Source organism: Gekko japonicus, unplaced genomic scaffold (genome assembly GCF_001447785.1).
Source record: "Gekko japonicus isolate JY-2015 unplaced genomic scaffold, Gekko_japonicus_V1.1 scaffold351, whole genome shotgun sequence".
Classification (NCBI taxonomy): Eukaryota; Metazoa; Chordata; class Lepidosauria; order Squamata; family Gekkonidae; genus Gekko; species Gekko japonicus.
In genome coordinates, this window is record NW_015172561.1 from 206283 (window position 1) to 214761 (window position 8479).

Below are 8479 nucleotides of genomic sequence, written 5' to 3' on the forward strand. Positions count from 1 at the left end.
CTGATTTAGCGATCCGCACTCCGGGGGCAACTTCGCTATTAGATATATAAATAATGAAAATACAAAAAAAGGAAAATAATTATATATCATATAATAGAAAATAGATAATATTTCTCCCCAACATCCCTTTTATTACACAAAAAGATTTTAAAGCACTGTCTATGGACTATTTCCTGCCAGTATTAAAGGATGCAGTGATTTATCTTCTATTAAGGAGCTATCTTTGGAGATGTTGTCGAAGCCTTTCACGGCCGGAGTCCATTAGTTGTTGTAGATTTTCTGGGCTGTATGGCCGTGGTCTTGGCATTGCAGTACCTGACGTTTTGCCAGCAGCTGTGACTGGCATTCTCAGAGGTATAACACAGAAAGATGGAGTACTCTCTGTGTCATTGAAACGTCAAGTACTGCAATGCCAAGACCACGGCCATACAGCCCAGAAAATCTACAACAACTATCTTTGAAGAGTAATACAGCACTCTAAGCACTACATGACACAAGCTTCAACAATCCCTACCCAGCCTTTTCTCCCTTCCTATACTCCCTCTTCTCTTGTAACACATTCTAGGTATTACAATAGCAGAGCAATTACAGATATTTCTAGCTGAAATATCTTTCCTTGACCTTTTAAAGTAAAGATTCTGCTCTAGTTTTGGGTCGGGGAGGAACTTGTTAGCTTTGTGGGATGATCTTTGGATTACTAAGGGAAACATCTCCTTGGCCCTGGTCACACGGGCTGGATATTGCGGGGGGAAGGCGTGGCAAATTGCACCGGTGCAGTTTGATCCGCGATTATACAATCAGACGTGCCGGCGGCACAACACGGGAGCCAGCGCGTAAACAAGGGGCCGGAGGGGAAAGCCGTGCGCCAGCACGATCACACAGCAAGCATCTGGAGGCATCCCATGGCAAACCGTTTGCCAGTACTTTGGAGGTAGTACTTTTTTATCGCACATTTTTGGCGGTAAGCCACGGGTTGGCCACGGGTGCGCTCCACTTCCCAGATGTTGGGGTGTGATCGCGCACGGATAATCTGCCCACCACCCATGGCTCTCCTGCAGCAAATTCGCCGTGTGAACGGGGCCTATGTTGTGCTTGTGGGACCTCTCAGAGGCTTTTGAAACCACAGATCACATCACATTTTATAAAAGACTGACAAAGTCTGGATTGGCATTGCTGTGGTTTTACTCTTTTCTATCTCATAACAACTTGCTAGAGTAACTTGCGATGTAATGGGAGTCGTTGGTGATGATAGCAAAAGAATTGTCTTGGGGTATAGTGCAAGGAAAGAAATCAACCCTGACTGTTCCCTGGAAGGCCAGATACTAAAGCTTGGCCACCAAATGAGAAGGGAGCACTCACTGCAGAAGACCCTGATGCTGGGAAAGATTGAAGGTCAAAGAAGACGGGGACGGCAAAGGATGAGATGGTTAGACAGTGTTAGTGAGGCAATGAACATGAAATTAAGCAAACTCCGGAGTATGACGGAAGACAGGAAGGCCTGGCGTCCATGGGGTTGTGAAGAGTTGGACTTGACTGTGCGACTGAAGAACAAATAGCACAAGGCACAGTGTTGATTTCCATGGCCATGAAATATCTATATTAGGGAGCCCAAACATGATGCCCATGGTTGCCATAGTGCCTGCCAAGTACTTTTCTGGGGTGCACAGTGCACCAAGTGTTTTTAGATAGTAGGAGGGGCCAGGTGCCCAGCAAGGTTTCTGTTGGCCACTGGAAATTCTACGTGCTGTGCAGATTTTTTTTTAAAGTGTTGCTTTGGCAGCAGCTGCCACCACTTCACTGTGTGACTGAAAGTAAGCTGTGGTGGCCATTTTGTGGCTGGCCCTCCTCCTGTGGCAGCCATTTTGTCATTTCCCCCACCACACTGTGCCAGAATTCCAACGGTGCTCAGAAGTTCAAAATGGCTGAAGACCCTTGCTCTATAGGAAGCCATGAAGCATTCAGGATCTTGGTATCTGAAGAGAGTTAGTTGGATGATGTTAAACAAACCAACGTTAAACAAACTGAAGTAGAATCCAGATAATACAGGAGTGTTGTTGGTAGGAAGTTTTAATGTTCTGTAGGAGTCTTGGCCCCCTAGATAGCTAATATAGCAATTTGCCCATTTGCGTGGGTCCAGAACTTGAAGGGTGTCTGCTAGCTGCCATGTTTCAATTGTATTTGTCCTTTCCTGACTGTGGCGCTACGGCGCATGCTTGCTCGCCTGCTTTGCTCGCTTGCTGTAAACAGCGATAGGGAGGCGCTCATGAAACCGTGCGAACTGGCTTTGCCAGACTGGGTTATCTGACTAATCTTGAGAAGGAGGGAGGGCTTGCGTTCCACTATTGGTGTGAATATTTCTGCTCTCATGAGACACGGAGACTCTCCCGTTCATTATGTAACCTCCCGCCAGGAGAATTCCCCCGTGCGCGCTTGGATTCCATTTGCTTAGCCATTTGCATCATCCTGTTATATGTAGGGATGCTTCCGCCCCATTGTCATTCCTAACAATATACCTGTAGATCATGGCAACAGACCTGTAGTCTAATAAAGCATAACGATTCCCTGGAAATGTGTGTGGAGATTTACTTGCTGTTGAACCTGACAAAGGGACCCCTGGATCCAAATCTACCTTAAAAAGTCTGTGTTTGCCTTTTCCCTCACTGCCTTACAGAGCTGGTGCAAATCTTTTTCTCCAGAGAATTATTTGACTGATTCATTTTGTGGTTTTAGCAACTGCTGATGTTACTGATTTTATTAGTTTTAGGTGTTTTATGTGATCCACCGAGAAATCTGGAAGGACTGCATGTAAATATTTGAATAAAATAAAATAAAAACAAGCCTAGGTACATTCATACTGTATTAGTACAGGACAATAACTGGCAGTTTTAGCAAACAAGTGAAGGTCTGTGGGAAATGAGACAGTTTTAGCCTAATTGATAGTTGCCTTCTAAGTCTAGACTGAGGGCCAAGGTACAGCTTTTTCATTCTCTGTTCAGTTTGACATGTAGATAAATTAGGAGCTTATTATTTTCAGGACTGCCAGTTTGGCACCTTTCCCAAGGTATATTTCTCTCTCTTTTAAAATCTGTTTAAGTTGGTACTAGAATTAAGAATGGAAAATATACACAGCTGGAAGCTTAAAACTGCTGGTGTGGTGAAGTGGCTAGAATGCTGAACAGGATCTGGGAGACGGAGATCTGAATCCCACTTTGCTGTGGAGGCTCACCGGGTGGCCTTGAGCTAGTCACTCCCTCTCAGCTGAGCCCACCTCACAGGGTTATTGTTATAAGGAGAAAGCAGAGGAGGGAAGAATGAGGTGATAAGATGCTTAGGGTCCCTACTGAGGAGAGAAGTGGGGTACATATCAAAATAAAAATAAAGGATCTGTTCACGGATTTTCTGGAGGCTGTTGTTGCTTAACTGAGTGTGTTGAAACTCAGTCAATGAAATCACTGCAGTAGGTAGTTCCACAGGTGCTGATTCCTCATTCTGACTCTTGTTGCTGGATGTGTCAGGTTCCTGCATCTCTGCTGCATCGGAACTTGGGTGTATTGCAGTTTGCTGATCCTGGGCCATGGGCAACTGCTCTGCAGGGTTCTCAGCCAGCTTCCCAGGCCCAATCTGCATCTAGCATTTTCTCTGCTGTTTTACCAAACCCACATTGGAACAGAAATTCCCCTCTGCATTCCATGCCACTTATACTTTGATTGATTGTCGGATTTTATGGCAGTGGCCAGACTCCATGCCGGCTTCCCTTCCTTTGAATTTTATGGAACTGTCTGCATAGATTTATTGCCATTTTATGGCCATTCAGGAGTGACTCCGCAATCAGTATGGCGGCCTGGGGTATTTGAATGTGGTTTGGAGCCACACCTTTTTCTGTTCCAGTGTGGGTTTGGTAAAACAACGGAGTGAATGACAGATGCAGATTGGTCCCAGGAAGCATTTGATAAGTTAAAATGCTGCCTCACGACTCAGTTCATCTTGGCTGCACCCAACTTTGAGAGAGCTTTGGAGGCCCACACTGATGCTTCAGAAAGGGACCTTGGTGCAGAAAGGGAACTCTGCATCCAATTGTCTAGTCTACAGTCAATGGGCTAGATAATTGGGTGCAAGGTTCTTGTGTCATCAGCTTGGAACAAGAAGCACCGAGGCCCCTTTCTGAAGCATCAGTGTGGTCCTGAAAAGCTTCCTCAAGGTTGGGCGCAGCCAAGATGAGTTGAGTTGTGAGGCAGCATTTTAACTTCTCAATAGCAAACCACCTCTGAAGTCTCTAGCCTTGAAAAGCCCATGCGGTCGCCATAAGTCAACTGCAACAACGGCAAAACAAGCGAACAGGAAAAAAAAACAGGACTTCCAAGGCAACTATAACCTCCCATTACTTTGTTACTGTCTCTGATCATCATTACAAATTTACTACCAAATCTGTTTAATCATCACTAATCACTATCAGTCACTACTGACCACAAGTCATGCAAGAAAAAAGCTAAACCAAGGTGAAATAATTTTAAAGATATACTGACAAGCACTGAGTAAGAGTAAATGCAGTCTTTAAGATCCATGTGCAGTCTAATGAGGTTATTTTTCATTTTACTAACCTTAATTACTGTTTTGCACATACTCCGGGTGTCTAAAGGCATGATGACTCCTACTAGAAGAGCTTCCAGAAATGCTGACTTCGTGCTTTAGTGTTAAAGTGGCAGTCAATAAGCAGTACACCTAAGAGGATACTCTGTGAGCTTCACAACTCCTAGTCACTTGATGAATTCCGTGGTCTGCATTAAGTCCTAAAGGAGGCTGCTGCAGTTGTCTACAGTTTGCAGTGATCAGGCATGTCCCATTGTTATCTATGCTTCAGTAATACTGCCATCCCTCTGCCAGCTCCACCCAAGTTCAAAGCTCCTTTTAAAACATGGAACCAAACGGGAATCAAAGCAGTCAGAGTGTTCAGCATCGTCAGTCCAAAGCAAAACAAAAGAAAAACAAAGCTGCATATTTAAAGCTGAGCAGATTTTTTATTTAAAAAAATGAAAATGAGCTCAACATGTTATGTAGAAAGCACAGAAATGAATCCATAAAAATGAATACGACATCTGGGTCAGCCTGGCCATGGTGGCCCACTGGGACTTTTCCTGATGGGCCAATGGCTCCTCCTGCAACACAGATCCTGGGGCTGGGTCAGCCCAAGGGCAGAAGGGCAGCAGGTGGCCTGCCTGAACCTGCCTGCTTGAACTAGGGTTGCCAGACCCTCCCCCCAGCCACCAACGGGGGTAGGGTTACCGGCTCCAGGGGGAGAAACTGCTGGAGATCTGGGGAGGACAGAGACCTCAGTGGGGTACAGTGCCACAGAGTCTACCCTCTAAAGCATCCATGTTCTCCACAGGAACGCTTCTCTATAGTCTGTAGACTGGAGATGAGCTGTAATTCCAGGGGATCCCCAGGTCCCACCTGCTAGAATGCTGAACAGGATCTGGGAGACGGAGATCTGAATCCCACTTTGCTGTGGAGGCTCACCGGGTGGCCTTGAGCTAGTCACTCCCTCTCAGCTGAGCCCACCTCACAGGGTTATTGTTATAAGGAGAAAGCAGAGGAGGGAAGAATGAGGTGATAAGATGCTTAGGGTCCCTACTGAGGAGAGAAGTGGGGTACATATCAAAATAAAAATAAAGGATCTGTTCACGGATTTTCTGGAGGCTGTTGTTGCTTAACTGAGTGTGTTGAAACTCAGTCAATGAAATCACTGCAGTAGGTAGTTCCACAGGTGCTGATTCCTCATTCTGACTCTTGTTGCTGGATGTGTCAGGTTCCTGCATCTCTGCTGCATCGGAACTTGGGTGTATTGCAGTTTGCTGATCCTGGGCCATGGGCAACTGCTCTGCAGGGTTCTCAGCCAGCTTCCCAGGCCCAATCTGCATCTAGCATTTTCTCTGCTGTTTTACCAAACCCACATTGGAACAGAAATTCCCCTCTGCATTCCATGCCACTTATACTCTGATTGATTGTCGGATTTTATGGCAGTGGCCAGACTCCATGCCGGCTTCCCTTCCTTTGAATTTTATGGAACTGTCTGCATAGATTTATGGCCATTTTATGGCCGTTCAGGAGAGACTCCGCAGTCAGTATGGCGGCCTGGGGGATTTGAATGTGGTTTGGAGCCACACCTTTTTCTGTTCCAGTGTGGGTTTGGTAAAACAACGGAGTGAATGACAGATGCAGATTGGTCCCAGGAAGCATTTGATAAGTTAAAATGCTGCCTCATGACTCAGTTCATCTTGGCTGCACCCAACTTTGAGAGAGCTTTGGAGGCCCACACTGATGCTTCAGAAAGGGACCTTGGTGCAGAAAGGGAACCCTGCATCCAATTGTCTAGTCTACAGTCAATGGGCTAGATAATTGGGTGCAAGGTTCTTGTGTCATCAGCTTGGAACAAGAAGCACCGAGGCCCCTTTCTGAAGCATCAGTGTGGTCCTGAAAAGCTTCCTCAAGGTTGGGCGCAGCCAAGATGAGTTGAGTTGTGAGGCAGCATTTTAACTTCTCAATAGCAAACCACCTCTGAAGTCTCTAGCCTTGAAAAGCCCATGCGGTCGCCATAAGTCAACTGCAACAACGGCAAAACAAGCGAACAGACAAAAAACAGGACTTCCAAGGCAACTATAACCTCCCATTACTTTGTTACTGTCTCTGATCATCATTACAAATTTACTACCAAATCTGTTTAATCATCACTAATCACTATCAGTCACTACTGACCACAAGTCATGGAAGAAAAAAGCTAAACCAAGGTGAAATAATTTTAAAGATATACTGACAAGCACTGAGTAAGAGTAAATGCAGTCTTTAAGATCCATGTGCAGTCTAATGAGGTTATTTTTCATTTTACTAACCTTAATTACTGTTTTGCACATACTCCGGGTGTCTAAAGGCATGATGACTCCTACTAGAAGAGCTCCCAGAAATGCTGACTCCGTGCTTTAGTGTTAAAGTGGCAGTCAATAAGCAGTACACCTAAGAGGATACTCTGTGAGCTGCACAACTCCTAGTCACTTGATGAATTCCGTGGTCTGCATTAAGTCCTAAAGGAGGCTGCTGCAGTTGTCTACGGTTTGCAGTGATCAGGCATGTCCCATTGTTATCTATGCTTCAGTAATACTGCCATCCCTCTGCCAGCTCCACCCAAGTTCAAAGCTCCTTTTAAAACATGGAACCAAACGGGAATCAAAGCAGTCAGAGTGTTCAGCATCGTCAGTCCAAAGCAAAACAAAAGAAAAACAAAGCTGCATATTTAAAGCTGAGCAGATTTTTTATTTAAAAAAATGAAAATGAGCTCAACATGTTATGTAGAAAGCACAGAAATGAATCCATAAAAATGAATACGACATCTGGGTCAGCCTGGCCATGGTGGCCCACTGGGACTTTTCCCAATGGGCCAATGGCTCCTCATGCAACACAGATCCTGGGGCTGGGTCAGGCCAAGGGCAGAAGGGCAGCAGGTGGCCTGCCTGAACCTGCCTGCTTGAACTAGGGTTGCCAGACCCCCCCCCCCAGCACCAACGGGGGTAGGGTTACCGGCTCCAGGGGGAGAAACTGCTGGAGATCTGGGGAGGACAGAGACCTCAGTGGGGTACAGTGCCACAGAGTCTACCCTCTAAAGCATCCATGTTCTCCACAGGAACTCTTCTCTGTAGTCTGTAGACTGGAGATGAGCCGTAATTCCAGGGGATCCCCAGGTCCCACCTGGAAGCTGGCATCCCTGGCTTGAACCTTGCATGCTGCCTGCCTGTGCTGACAGATTGCCTCCCCCTTCTTTGCCTCTCAGAAGTGCACAGCCCACAATCAATCAATCATTTATTACGATCCAAGATCAGAAGTCACACATCCCACACAAGCAGGCAGGCTCCCTCTCCCTCCCTCCTTTGGGGAGGCAGGGCCAGGGAAGGATGGGGAGCAGGGCCCTTTCCTGGAGCCATTTCCCCCTCCCAGTCCGCCCCTGTGTGACATCAGCAGAATATATCAGGTCATGTTCCACTTTAGGTATAGAATCATAGAAATAAGATTTCCATATGAAAGAATGAAGTTTGTCTTTGCCTCAAGAGAGCATAAGCTGCCAGCACAACAGTTGTACACATGGAAAATGCTGCATAGATTATAAGACCTTGCGAGGCTGTCTCTGAAATGGCCTACCTTGGCTTTAGAATGTAAATAATGTTTTTTTCCTAGGGTTGCCAGGTCCCTTTGTCGCTCCGGCAAGGGGATTTGGGGGGTGTTCTGGGGGTGGGCTGGGAGGCCCCCAAGCCCCGCCACCTGTAGCCACCCACGGCCACCCCTCTCCCTCCCCTCCTGCAGAGATTTAAAGGGCTTCAGCTGATTGGTGGGGAGTGGCCCAAAGAGTGATTTACACATGGAATTCACTGCCACAGGAGGTGGTGGCGGCTACAAGCATGGACGGCTTCAAGAGGGAATTAGATAAGCATATGGAGCA